The sequence below is a fragment of the Callospermophilus lateralis genome, chromosome 14 (genome assembly GCF_048772815.1).
Source record: "Callospermophilus lateralis isolate mCalLat2 chromosome 14, mCalLat2.hap1, whole genome shotgun sequence".
NCBI classification, from domain to species: Eukaryota; Metazoa; Chordata; class Mammalia; order Rodentia; family Sciuridae; genus Callospermophilus; species Callospermophilus lateralis.
The window spans coordinates 85,109,009-85,123,866 of NC_135318.1; the positions used below are offsets into that span (position 1 = coordinate 85,109,009).

The 14,858-nt window shown below is 38.3% G+C and overlaps 1 pseudogene; it reads left to right on the top strand.

The window, feature by feature from the left end:
• Nucleotides 1-416: 416 nt before the first annotated feature.
• Nucleotides 417-2,779, top strand: LOC143637896 (melanoma inhibitory activity protein 2-like; annotated as a pseudogene).
• The last annotated feature ends 12,079 nt before the right edge of the window (nt 2,780-14,858 follow it).

The following is a 14,858-nucleotide window of genomic DNA, read 5'->3' on the forward strand; positions in this document are numbered from 1 at the left end:
GCACATAATAAGTTCTGTAAAAGCCTAGCCTAAACCAAACCAATGGGTGGATGACTTGGAGAGGACTTCTCTCTGGCTTGATGGTGATAGGCTTTTACCTTCACTGATTCAGGATTTACAGCATAGGGGAGGTACCAAGACTTCCCTGACAGGTACCATAAGTGTGCTAGGCCCCTGGGATCCCATGACCAGGGCTCCCCATGCCCATGCCCAGCGCTCCCCGTGCCCATACCCAGAGCTCCTCCCCGTCCACTTGCTGATTCAAAATGGTCTGCTCCGTTGTCTGGTGCAGGTTTGTTCCTGACCAAAGGCCTGAGTGTTCACAGCATGTTTTAATATGGCTGAGCATGGTATGGTTGTGGAGGAAATAGACAATGTAGCCTTAATATGATGGAGGGTCAACAGCTGCCCCTCAGCCATACACTGGGTGTGTCCTGGAAGAAGTAAGAAGGGTTGTGGCCTACCTTGTCTGAAGTCATGGAATCACACACTAGTCCTTATGGCTGTCCGTGGGAGTTGGTGATATGTACAGCTATTGGAATTTTTGTTGTTCTCTTTCTTTTGTGGAGAAGTTATCAGTCTGTGAAAAGCAGGCAGACAGAAAAAATTCTTGCTCCAAAACTTTCTGGACTTATTGAAGAAAAATTTCAAGTACTTGAAACAGTTAGCTTTATTCAAAAAAAATCATGAAGGCTTAGAGTCATCTTTAAAACATGTCATATTGGTGAAGAAATCAATAGCAGCAGAAAACTTGGAGGCAATATATGAAAACTTGGGTAGGTCCATAACTAAACTTGAGGATGAAATACTCTTTCTTGAAAAAGAGCTAAAACAAGAGAAAAACGAAACCTTCTCAACAGAATGGATTGATAGTGGATATATCAAAAAATTAAGTCCCTAGAAGATAAATCAAAATCACTTAAATAACAAATACCTGAAGTTAAAACAATCTTGAGAATTTTTTAAATGAATGAAGAAGGAGTTACAGTATCAATAAAAGATACTTTTAATGAAAATTCCAAACTTCAGGAAAGTGAGAAACAGCTTTTACAAGAAGTTGAAGTATGGAAAGAAAAAGTGAATGGCCTTACTAAACTGAAAATTACATTTGATCACTCTAAAGTACATGCAGAACAAGTTCTAACAGACAAAGAAAAAATCTCATTAAGTCTTTGACTAAACACTTTCTGCAGATGAAAGTTTGGGCTCCTGAGCTTGCAAAAGTTCTAACAGATGATGGTAAGTTGGAATTGGAAATGAAGAGTGAATCAGAAATTGGTGCTAATTTAGAAAATCAGCCAAAAGGGTCTTTGAAGGAACTGTTTTATGATGCTAAGTTAGCATTTAAAGGCCTCTTTTAAAACCTTAGAGAGAGAAGGAAATAAAAACTTTACTTTATTATTTGAAGTTATTGAATCAAAGGAAGACCTGAGAGAACATATTAAAAATTTTAAGACAGAACAAGCATCTTTGCAAGCATAAAATACACAGTTTGATTGTGAGAATCAGAATCTTCAGCAGAAACTTAATGGCATAATGAAATTATATCAAGAAAATGTAATGAAACTCCAAAGAAAATTAATAGGAGAAGAAAATTACCAGGTAGAGCAAGAAGAGAAACTTTCCAAAGAGAAAGAAAAGATAAGCCATATATCTAAACTGCTGGTGATCAATAGAAGCAAGCCAAATATAGTGATTAAGAATTGGAGAGTACCATATGTTCTTAAAGGGGCACATTATTTACTATGAGAAAAAAGCACATGGTAATAAATTGGCAGCTTGAAGTAATGAAAGATATATCAATAATTTAAGGAAATGAAATGCTCACAATAGACAAGAATTAACTGAAATACACTTCCAAGTTAAGCTTGTAGAAAAAAGATCTTTCTGTGGTTGATGTTTCAAATACAGCCTTTGGCAGAGAAAATTTCCCAAACTGTCCCTGACTATTGGGTCAAACTTCATGTGAAACACGACCTTCTCATTTGCAATAGAAGGGTACACTCATACTCTCACCTTTAGTGCCAGTGGGAGGAGAAAGAGGCTCAAGGGGCCCAGATAATTCTCTGGACCATCCAACTAGCAATTAAAGAAGAGAATCAAACTGTGATAGGTCAACTGATCCTCAGAGAGCACCTTCTGACATTGGGTCCCTGGCACATCCATTGGAACAGGCCCATAGGAAAATGATACCACTACCAGGCCAACCATATTCTGATCCACATATTCCTCTACAAAGACAAGATGGATATTATTCTAATTATGGTAGACCATCTGGATCAGCAGAAATCAGAAGTTTCACTATGCTGTCTTTGGATAAAATGGATGGGCCTACATCTTCAGAAATGGAATCCAGTAGAAATGATACCAAAGTTGATCTTGCTGATTCCAATGTACCTGATTCCAATGTACCTGATTCATCTCTTGTGGATGAAAACCAAACAAGTAGCTCTCACTTTGCATTCTCATCATACCCTCCAATCAGTGCTCCATTGATTTCTGTGGATCCCAGGAGTCTGTTAATGAGAAGAGGACATTTTCTTCCTCACCTCCTCCAGAAAACATGTATGGAGCATCTCAAAAATATTTTCCTCCGGGCAAACTACCCTCTCTATTTCCAATGGGACCTTAATATTTTCCTCATTATCTCCCACCAAGAGCTGGATTTTTTGCCCTCCCAGCTCCACATTCTGAAAATAGAAGTGAATTCCCTTCAGGGTTGATTTCACTTTCAAAGGAGTCTGCTACTGTACATCCAGAAGCACAACAAGAAACTTGACAATATTTTTTTATCTGCCTTCAAAAGTAATATATTCTTCATTTTTAGTTCAAGTAAATGCTTGTACTTAAGTGACTATACTTTTGCTCCAATTGAATTTTAATGGAATTATAATTCTTAGGATAGTATTTTATAAATAAAGATGTTAATGAATCTTATGAGCAAATTATTTTTATTTTATCTTATTCTAGACAGTATAACATTTAATTTGATTAATCCACTAATATATGAGAAAGAAACAGAGTTTTAAATATGCAATCTTGCAGTTGGGTATATTTAAAACTCCAAAGACTATCCCTTTATACAAAGTAATATATATACTGTGATTGTAGCAAATATGAAATTAACTTTATGCTTAATGAAAAATTTTATTCAATTTAAAGTCTTGTTTTGCATAGATAATGACAATAAAAATCAGCTAGTTTTCCATAAAAAAGAATAACTAGAGCATCTTAAGAGTAAACCAGAAAACACAACTAAACACCTCATTGAAATAGGAGATTTGAATACAGAAAAAAAATAGATTCCAGTTCTCAGAAAACTTGTAGAAATTGGAAACCATAATTTAAGTTCACTCTGTCCATATTTTCCCCTACATCTTCTTTATTTTATGTCCATTCTACTATGGTCACTGATATGGGGAGTGTCATAGTTTATGTTTTGTTTTCAGGGAGAGTTTTGTAATATACAAACGATTTATTAGGATATCAAAATGAAGAAACAAAGACTTAACTCCAAATATTTTAACTGTTAGATTCAATAGTCAAAAGATTAATTTACTCAACTACTATAAATGTTGCAAGTTCTTACTCTCAATTCCTATATCATTACAAATAAGGAGAAATTTGCAAAACTGAACCATTCCAGAGAATGACACTGTGAAAAATGGTTCCTGATAGAGACCAAGAAGAAATATTTATTAAATATACCCTAATTAAGAATTAGTGATTAAAGCTTTTTGTATGTGTGTGTTAAATACGCTCTTCATTTGTTGTGAAGATTATACATTTATGTCTGAAATAAATGCAGAAATATAACTTTCTTATTAAATATAAGAAGCAGCTTTATTTATTTTATTGATGGCCAGTAAAGACTTCCAATGATATTTGAGCCCACAATTAATTTAAATGAAAAAAAGACAGGGACTTGAAAAAGAAACTGTACAAGTACAATAAATCTAATATATTAAGATTAAAATAACACTGGTTGTTAGATTAATCTTATAATTAACATTTACTTTCCAGCATAAAACATTACTTGCTCTTTACGAGTGGATGGCAATCTACATCTATGTTCTCTATAAAATGGACTGATGACCCACCACTGATGTTAATCCAGAACTACTTCTTCCCTAAACACTATGGGAAAATAGTTGCGATTATAGTGTAAGATCAGGTAAGGCAAGCAGCAACAAAGAAGGCAGAGTTAAAAAGGCTGCCCAAAGAGGATTTATTTGAGATGTCACTCCCAGAACTCAATCAGACAGACAGTGCACAGGAGAAGGGCCTGAGGAGTAACGGAGTGAGAGCTTGATAGAACTGGGATTTTATGGGGCTTAGGCAGAAAGGGAAAGGTTTGGAACAGGAAAAGGTGTTTGTAGAGACTCTTGTCCTGCTGGAGCTGGTTGGTGGAGCTGGCTGAACTTCAGGATTTGCCAGGGGGTCCTGATGATTGACAGCCATTTCCTTTGACGCCTAATGGATGTTTCTTTCAGGTGCATGCTGCTTTGTCCTAAGTAACTGCCACTGACCTGACATATAGTTGATGTTTTACACCAAGAAACTGGAAATAATGTAACTTCAAGTTGAAAACAGAAATAAAATGCCTATTTACCATGATACAGTCCAAAAAATGTTATAGCTTCAGATGAAAAACCTGAAAAGCCCTTTAAATATAACACCAAGTATTGAATCAGGTTCCAAATTTGATTACAGCTCTAAAAATAACAGTTAAATAAAACAAAATGGTATTTAAAATTGGCAATTTATAGAAAAATGAGAAGGAATTGATTCCAAAAATAAAGTCATAAATACATACATACTTATATGTACTTTACCTAAATATTTGGACTGTTATAACAAAAATCAAAATTCCCACAACTAAAGAAGCATCCTCCTCTTAACATTTGAGCTGTCATAATTAATGGATTAGTCTTTTTTATATGACTGATGTAGATAAATATAGCACAAGTGAATTAAACTAATAGGTATATGATTAAGTGTTTTATTTATAAACTTCTTTTAGTTGTTGATAGACCTTTACTTTATTCATTTATTTATATGCAGTACAGAGAATCAAACTCAGTGCCTGACACATGCTAGGCAGACGTTCTGCCACTGAGTCACAACCCCAGCCCATGTTTATGTTTTCACAACCACTAACAATAATCTAAAAAGAAAATGAGAATATCTCCATTACAAAAGAATTACAAGGCAAAAAATGTATAACCAATAATAATTAGACCTGAATTATTTTCTAATTTTCTTTTAATTACATGAAGTTGAGTCTATAGTGGTTTACAAAAGGCCTTAAATATTTTCTAGCACTTGGCCAGCATCTATTCTTTTCCAAGAGAGGAAATGGGTATGGTAAAATTTTGCTGAAATGAATTAAATTCATATACTCAGGGATATCAGTATTCCTCAAATATGCTATGGACTTGAGAGTATACATATTGAGTAAAAGAATTGTGTTTAATAAATGCAGTCTTAGAGTTTGATTAACTTCTCTTCCAGTAGGTGGAGCTGTGCCCAGTGAAGCTGGCCAGTCCCTAAAAAACAAATGCCAAATGTCATCTTTGATATAAGGAGAGCAGCTAAGAACAGAATAGGGAGGAAGAGCATGAGAAAAAGATCACCATTTAACAGGGTCGAGAGGGGGGAGGGAAAGAGAGAGAGAAGGGAAACTGCATGGTAAAGGAAGGAGACCCTTAATGTTATACAAAATTACATATAAGAGGAAGTGAGGGGAAAGGGGAAAAAACAAGAGAGAGAAATGAATTACAGTAGATGGGGTTGAGAGAGAAGATGGGAGGAGAGGGGAGGGGAGGGGAGGGGGGGATAGTAGACGATAGAAAGGGCAGCAGAATATAGCAGACATTAGTATGGCAGTATGTAAAAAAGTGGATGTGGAACCGATTTGAATCTGCAATATGTATACGGGGTAAAAATGGGAGTTCATAATCTGCATGAATCATATGTAAGAAATATGATACGTCAAGAGCTCTGTAATGTTTTGAACAACTAATAATAAAAAAAAGAATTTTTTTTTAAAAAAAGAATTGTGTTTAAAGAAAAATTGAAGGCTGGGGTTGTGACTCAGTGATAGAGCACTCACCTAGAACATGCAAGGTCCTGGGTCCAAGATTCAGCACCATGCATTGAAAAATAAAGGTGTTTTGTCTATCTATTAAATATTTTAAAAAAATAGAAAATGGTTAATATGGAAAATTTCATGTCATGTATACTTTAATCACAATCAAACATTTAAAATGGAAAATAAACAACTGATGGTTTTCAGTGAGAGAGCTGTGAGTCTAAAGGAAAACAGAAGGTAGGTTCTCAGTGAGGATGGAGGTGGCCTAACTTCAATACATGTTTTAGAAGGTGCCACATCCATCAATATCAAGACTGGTGAGGTGTTCATTTGAGGATGCATTTGAAAGGGCTTGATTGGTGATGGCATGCTGTTTATAAATCCTTGCCTGAAATTTTGATTTAATGCATCATTATGGTTTTAGCTATATTAATATTGAACAACATACAACTTTTTTTTTTCTATATACAACTTTATGAAGGTCAAAAATATGCCAAATGTGGCCTCCTATTGTTAGTGTTTTAAAGTAACAGATTCCTGGAAATAAGAAATGACAACTTTCTTTTGAACATGTAACCTCTATTCCAAATACAAATATATTTTAACTACCCATAGGAAAATTTTGTGATACAAGTTACATGATGCACTTTTTCCTGAGTCCCCTTTCTTCCATTAGCTCATGCCTCTAAGGAGAGGAACTTCTGAGGGTGCAGGGCCTGCTGCCTGAGAGCAATGAGCTCTGCCCTGAGCAACCTTGAAAGTGGCTCTCTGGTGAGGTCCAGAGGAAGGTAGGAATGAGAATTCTGGGAAGGGTAATGGCATAGCATGACAAGGAATGTTCCAGAAGATGTTGCCTTCTCTCTGGAGAACCTGCTAGAGGAACAGGTTTTGAAAGGAATTGTGACATCAAGGAACTTGGGGGAGGACCCATGCAAAGCATGCTGTAAAACCTGGCTTCTCCTAGGGACTATTCAGTAAGCCTGTCTCTAACTGCACCTGGAGAACTGTGTGGCTGTCTGCATAGGGGACAAAGTGCCAAGTGACCCTTCCTTCATCAAGGATAAAACCAGTACCTTAAGCAACTTAGTGAGACTCTGTATTTTTGTTACTGGTTTCTTTGAGTTGGCATAATATCTTCAAGGTTCATTCATGTCATAGCATGTCATCAGTACTCCAGTCATTTCTATTGCAGAACAACATTCCATTATATGGATATGCCTTATTTATTTATCTATTTTGTTTGTTGACTTAGTCACTTGTACTTTTTGGCTATTTGAATAACGCTGTTGTGAATACTCATATAACTTTGTTTCTCTTCGGTGTACATCTAGGATGGTATTGCTGGGTCATTCAGTAAGTCTGTGTCTCTAACATGGAAGGAGTTGCCAGATTGTGCTAGAAAGAAGGAACATCCTTTACATTTCTTCACCAGGTCACAGAGTGTCTTTGTCCCTGAGAACATATGCTATTGTCCATGTCAATGATTGTCGCCATCTTTCTAGCCTTAAAGTTGTCTCTTGTTATGTCTTTGATTTGCAATTCCTTAATGATAAATGATGACTGCTGTGCAAACAAAATGATCTGTGGAGAAGTGCATATTTAAGTCTTTTAATACTTTTTTATTGGATTTTCTTTTTTGATTAGTTGTATCTGTTCTTTCTATATTAGGGGTTACAATCATTTCTGAGTTATAATCTATGATTTGCAAATATTTTCTTTCATTCTGTGACTTTACAACTAAATTTGTTAGTGCATTCTTTGATGCTCAAAAGCTATAATTTTTAATAAAGTTTAATTTACTTATTACTTCCTTTATTGCTTAGCTGGTGCCTTAAATTAGTAACCACTGGGCTGAGGATGTGGCTCAAGCGGTAGCGCGCTCGCCTGGCATGCGTGCAGCCCGGGTTTGATCCTCAGCACCACATACAAATAAAGATGTTGTGTCCGCTGAAAACTAAAAAATAAATATTAAAATTCTCTCTCTCTCTCTCTCTCTCTCTCTCTCTCTCTCTCTCTCTCTGTGTTTAAAAATAAAAAAAAATCTCTCTCTTACTCCCTCTAAAAAAAATTAGTAACCACTATTAAAACTAAGGCCAAAACAATATAATCCTATTTTTTTTAAGAGTTTGTAATTTTTAGTTTTGAATTGAGTTCTGTGATATATTTTGAGGGTTTGTGTGTGTATGTGTATGAAGTGAGGGAGGTTGTCTAACTCCATTATTTTCTGTGTTTACCTGTTTTTCCAGCACCCTTTTTTGAAAATGTTCTTTATCACTGACATGCCCATTAATTTTTGGTGATGCCTTAGCACGTCATAATATTGACCATATACATAAGGTTTTTCTGCCAAAATTCATTCATGATTTGCTTTTCGGGATAAGTATCCATGAAAGCCCCTCAGTGACAGGTTTGCTCACTCCATCCTTCCCAGCTCACTGTACAGTGCCCATCTGAAACTATAGGTACAGCCTGTGCTTTCAGATGCTGGGCTGTCTCTGGGCCACATGCCCTAAGGACTGTACTTCCAATGAACCCTCATGCCCATTCCTCTGAGTCCACATGAACAAATGGTGCTGGGAAACCTGGATGAGCATATGTAGAAGCATGAAACTAGACCCCTGTCTCTTACCCTGCATAAAATTCAAGTCTAAATGAACCAAAACTTGAAAATTAGAACAGAAATCTTGCAACTTCCTGAAGAAAAAAGAGGGTTAACACTCCTCCATGCAGATGCAGGCAACAACTTTCTCTATTTCCATTGGTTCCATTGGTACCACTACCTTAGGAGATGACAGGCACATCCTATTTCCACCCAATGGAGGAGGAAGACCAGCCTTCTCATTGCAAGCTCATCACTGATAGACGTGGGTGGTGTTCAAGCTGCCCACTGCAATTCCACAAGAAACACAATCAACTGAGGGGAAGAGGTGCCTCATTATAGCTTCACAAGTCCCCACTGTTGCTGTGCTGTGTGATGGTGTTGTCATTTCTGAGCAGGGATACATTGCTCCCACCTCACTAGCTGTTTCTGGCACCAACTCACTGGGAAGCAAAATGTGCCTTGTTACTTCCAGACAGAGGGAAAGTCCAGACAACCAGATGGTCTCCATCAACACTGGTATTGTAGGGACTGTTTTACTACTAAGTAGGATGAAAGCCCCAGTTTCCCTCCTGGTCTTCTCTGACTTACGCTTGGACAACACAATTGTGCTATTTCACTATGGACTGATGATAGCAAAAGTCTAGGCTCCCTGATCAGATTTTTCTGGTAGGGCCACAGTTTTCTGTATAGTGACCAGAGTTGAAAAGTTTTGTCTTGTTAAACTTCCTCTTCCTGTCTTTTGGTGGGATGGAGTGGGCTATGGGGGAGTTTTTTTTTTTTTTTTTTCATTATGTCTGTTGTTATTTCCATGTTGCCAGTCTCTCCAGCACCCAATTCAACATAGAGAAGGCAAAGAGAAAACCCAGGGAAATCACCTCATGCTATTCCTTGGGTTTCCCAATTTTTAGCTCACCTCCTTTATCTTCTGTTTTCTTCTCTTTGTGTTTTTATACATTCACTTTTCTATCTTTCCAGAGTGTTTTAGTAAGAGCAATAAGGAAGTATATCTACTCTATCACTCTCAAGTGGAAGTTATGTATCTCCTTTTAATGTACTCACTCTTTATAGTTATAAGTGTCTAAAATAATTTTAATTATAACCCAAAACTCTTATTCATAAATTAGAGAAGGGGAGAAGTTGTAAATAATAGACCTCAGTAAAATCAATTAAAGGAAAGAAGAAAAGAAGGAAGGAAGTAATTGCCTATGAAATAAAAATGGGGCTTCCCATCTGGGGATGGATATTTGGGAGTCTGCATTCCATGGAACAATAGAGGTATTGGTTAAAATGCTATCTTCTGCCTTTGTTAACTTGGTCCACAAGACCTCAGCCTTTAAGCTTGAGGGGCATGATTTTAACCATCAGGATATGAGCATTCTCAGTCCCTTTGCAGCTTTAACAATCGGCCACACATTACAGACCTCGGCATGGCCCAAGGTTCTCATCTGGTCACAGGAGGTTCATGAATGTCCATCAGTTACTCTGGAAGTCACATTGAGCTGCAACTGGAGTGTGCGCCACAAGGAGTCTTCTGTCACTATCCCCAAGCCACTGCAGTGGCTTAATTTACCCCATTACATCAACTTCAAAATCCATGGCTATCAAGGAAAGTAAACGTCCTGAGAAGATGAAATAGAGAAACTTGGGAGAAACAAGGTGATTTAGGGGGCTGGCCCCAACTCTCTGAGACTCTCCCTCATTTCTCACTCCCTACTCCTAGCCACATCAATGGGGAAATGCTTCTTCCCATTTTTCCGCCTATGTAGCCAGAAAATGGGACAGTTTTCTGCAACAGATTAGAACTCAAATACTCCTGCCTGTTATGTTTCGTTCATACACAGAACACCAGACATGTTGAAAGTGTGGGTAGTTTGCAGAAATAATGGAATTACAGAGACCCCTGGTGACTCATCCCAACTGTAACATTTAGGAATCCCAAGGATTCCTATACCATGCCCCAAAATTTCATAGGCTCTGAGGATTTGCCAGAATGGGTCAAGGCAGCAACAGAAAGGATATATATATTTGGCAATTGAAGAGGCTGGGGATTTTGGGTTCCCTAGCTGCTCTTTCTTCTCCCAGAGTTGCTAAGCATAGTGCCCTTCTCAGGACCAGAAACACTTGGGTCTGCTAGGGTATATAAACAAGGGGGTCTAGCAATCTAAAGGCACATATTATTTACCTTTTTATCCCAACAAACAACAACAGTGTGCACCACAGCAGGAGAACCTAGATGCTGACAGATACACCAATTAACAATGGGATCCTATTCCTAAGGGACAGGAATCAGAAAGCTCAAGAGTCCATGATCGGCCATGTATCCCCAACCACCTGTTGCAAGCCAGATCAACAGCAGCAGGTGGTGTACAATTTAGGTAGAGAGAGGAACACAGAGAAAGAGAGAAGGCCAAAGTGAGAGATGGAGATCTAGGGAGAATTATAACTGAACAAATCACTACAATGTTTTATGTGGTGATTAACTGGTAGAAAGAGTTATGCAATCAGGACAGCGCTATGGTCATAATTTAATTACTTTTTCATGTGCCATGATGGATAGACCACAACTTTTCTATGACTGTTGCTACTAAAATTAGTGCCATCTTTGATTAGTCTGGGTCTTATTTTCTCATTCTATGAAGAATGAGATGTATAACATGTCCTCATGAATTGTGAGTAAAGCCATTTTCATTGGGTTGTGGTTGCCTTGGGTCATATTACAGAAGCAGGTATCCTTTAGAGAATTCCAGGGTAACATGTTCTCCTCCAGATCTCTGGGGAATGTTCGAGGGCTTTTCTATGTGAAAAGAAAGTTGCAATGTTGAGCTTGCTGCTCTGAACCAGGAAAAATAACCTAATTTCAAAGTCCCAGTCCCATGGACAGTGCTGTCAGACCTGCTCAGTTGCCCCATGTCCATCCTCTCAGGGCCCTGATAACCCCCAGGACCTGCCTCCTCTACAGATTCACTTGAGAGCTGCCCACTCACATTGCTCTGTCTGTGTGGCTGGCTGGGCATGTTGAGGACCAAATGCCCAGGGGAGCGGTGAAAGGGAGTCACCGTCCATGACTTCCAGACTTGGGGGCTGTGGGCTCAGCTTCCTAATAACTGATTTACAGAGGGTCTAAGCCCCTGGTCTGAGGTGGCTAGTGGTTTTTCTGCCTCCCTTTCTCATCTTTTTCTATGAGTGTGCTGTCTGATGGGTTTGTCCTTCACACAGATTAACACCTGCACCCCAGTCCTTGCTCTGATTTTGTGAAGCCCCACTAAGACAGCCACATTCTGGGAACACTGGAGTACTAGATACAGTCTGGGTAGGAGGTGATGATTGCTGAGCCTGACATGAAGGAAGACAAGAGAGAGGGGAAAATGGAGGAAGGGAGTCAGAAAAATTGCAAATTTGGGCTCTTCAAAGAAAAGTTAAATTATTGGATTCATTAATGTTTACAGCTTTGTCAAATTAAGGACTTGGTGTTTATTTATTCTTAATCCAATTCTCGCATATTCTCAGAGAACTCAGAATTAGCTCAATCCCCTACTTCTCAGCAGTCTACTTGATACATATTCTCAGGTGTTGACTATATCATGTGTCTTTTTAAAATGCTGGGTGTATGTTGGAGGTAAGATAGTCTTTCCTTGTGGATCTTGAGTCAGTTTGATGAGTAGGACAATGACTTTTTAAAGGTGTAAAAGACAGTCATAAGCTGGAATTCTGTAGGAATTCTAGAACTAGGATCTAGGTACTTAGATCAGGTAAGCAGAAGATGCCACCAATTTCCTGTGTTTGTGAGTCCACAAAACCTCCAAGAAAATCTTCCCTGCATTATTATACATTTCAGAGTGAGACGTCCTGGGCCACCCACCCACTGGTCCTGGCATCTTTGCTCATGCAGTGAATGACTTTGTGCAGATGATGTGTTTGTGTGTCCACCCTTTTTCACCTCCTGACTTGTGTCCCCAGAGCCATCATTGTTCTCACTCCTGCATCATCAGTGATGCACTTTTCATTCTCTTACATCTCCTGACCATCAATTTTGGGAAGTTCATTGGACCCCCCATAATGAAAACACCCATGGGTAATAAAGGGCTGTTCCACAGCTATTACTATCCATCTATGTGCTCAGCCACTCACCCACACCAACATAGGACTCAGGGTCTGCACCCATCATTTTCTCTACTATGAATGTCCATCTTGTGAGTAGATTGTCCCTGTTGGACAAAGAGCAAGAGCTTATTGATCTTAATAAATTACCAATTGTCACAAAACCAGCAAGAGGCAATATTGAGAGGGGAATCCACAGCCTCCAACACCCAAGCCTGTGCCTCTGGCCATGGTCCCTCATTTTTCTAGCATGCTCTCTGAATGCCCTTTCCTTTCTCACTATTCTGTGTTTCTTATGAAAGCTCACATTGCAAAGTCGGTTTCAACTGAAAGATGAATTTAAAATGAAGCTATCAATTCCATAGTAACAGGCATAATAGCTTAAATAATAAGAATCCAGAACTACAGACTACCCCAGAAAAAGCCAAGTGAACACAGCCATAGATAAAAAAACAAGGTAATGGAGGACCCAGAGTCCTGTTTGTGGGTTCAGATATATCTGGGCTTGAACCCAACTCTGCCCTTCACTGGCTGCATAACCAGAAGCTTCTTACTTAACATCTCCAAGCCTCATTTTCCCTGGAGGATCAGGTGAGCACAGAAACCTTGATGGTGTGGGTCAAGGATGACTATGATGTGAAGTGTGTCATAAAGCTAGTGGAATGTGGCAAAAGATTAATAAGACAGTGCTGCTCTCAGGATTGTTGCGACAGGATCAAGAGATCAAGAGGGTTAAACGAAACAACACCACCAGCCAAAGATCTCCCTTCAACAAACCCTGAAAGGGCTAAGAATAGATGCAGAGCAACCAGAGGCCCCAGGGTACCCAGAGGTGAAGCACAAAGTGTAAGCAATCAGTGAAGGTGATAATGGAGCATTGCAGGACCACAGATGGCAACAGGGAAGTCAAGGGGGCCAATGAGTCAGCACTGAACTACAGCCACCAGTGTGCACTGCCCAGAGATGGTCTTGATGGTGGCATTGGAGCAGAAGAGGACTCCATGTCGTTCCTCCAGGGGTGAATACAAACACCGAGTATGTCCTGGACCCCATTCCATGGTCACAGTGACACTGGAATGCGCTCCAGGAGGACTAAGTCTGTTTAGCCTCTGTGTGTTTCTGAGTCTGGGGAAGACCATGATTTTTTCTCCCTTCTATGCTTGTTAGGTTTCCAGAGATAAATACTGCAACAAACCAGACCCAGCTCTGACCCAGGTGATCACTCCATCAGGCTAGCCATCAGAACTAGTTCTGCTATAAATACTACAAAAAGCCCATTCAGTGCTATGAAAATTGGCAATATAGGGCACTAATTAAATACAATAAATAGTAAATATTTAAATAGTAAAAATATTAGTAAATATTTATTTACTAATAATAAATAGTAAATATTTTTGAAGGCATTAGATGATGTTTATGAAGAATTTGGACTAATATGTTAAATATTTATGTTCATAGTTGGGTGAAAAAAACATAATACAATGTAATATATAAAATATATTCAAGACAAAATATAAAAATGTGCAGAAAAAAAGAGAAAAAAATAGACTAACATATTCATAAGCTTCACTTACACTTGAATGTTTTCATTAATTTTTCTGCATGTTGTTTTCTGCATTTTGGGGAAAATTTCTATGATAAGTATCACTTTATATTGATTTAGGTAATTTATATTCTGAAAAGGAAAAAAAGACCCTATAGTATCTAGCCATATCTATATGAAGAATGCATGCCACTTTTGGACATTGTGACCTTTGAGAATTTTCCCCAAGATTATGAGGAATCATTAGTGCAAAGAGGTCATATGCACAACCCTGGCCTCAGGCTGAAGCATAAGCATCCCAGGTGCAAGCCCAATATTTCTCCAAGGTCACTCTGAAGAACTAGGGACAAGATATTTACATAAATATATTTTGATAACTATTATGCAAGTAACAGGACTTCAGGGAGGAACCATTGCACAAATCATTTGCAGGAAGTATTTTTAAACAGAAAAAGAAAAGGAGTATCATGCACCTACTGACAAATATATATAAAGAATTACTCCTTGTTTTCTTTGACACT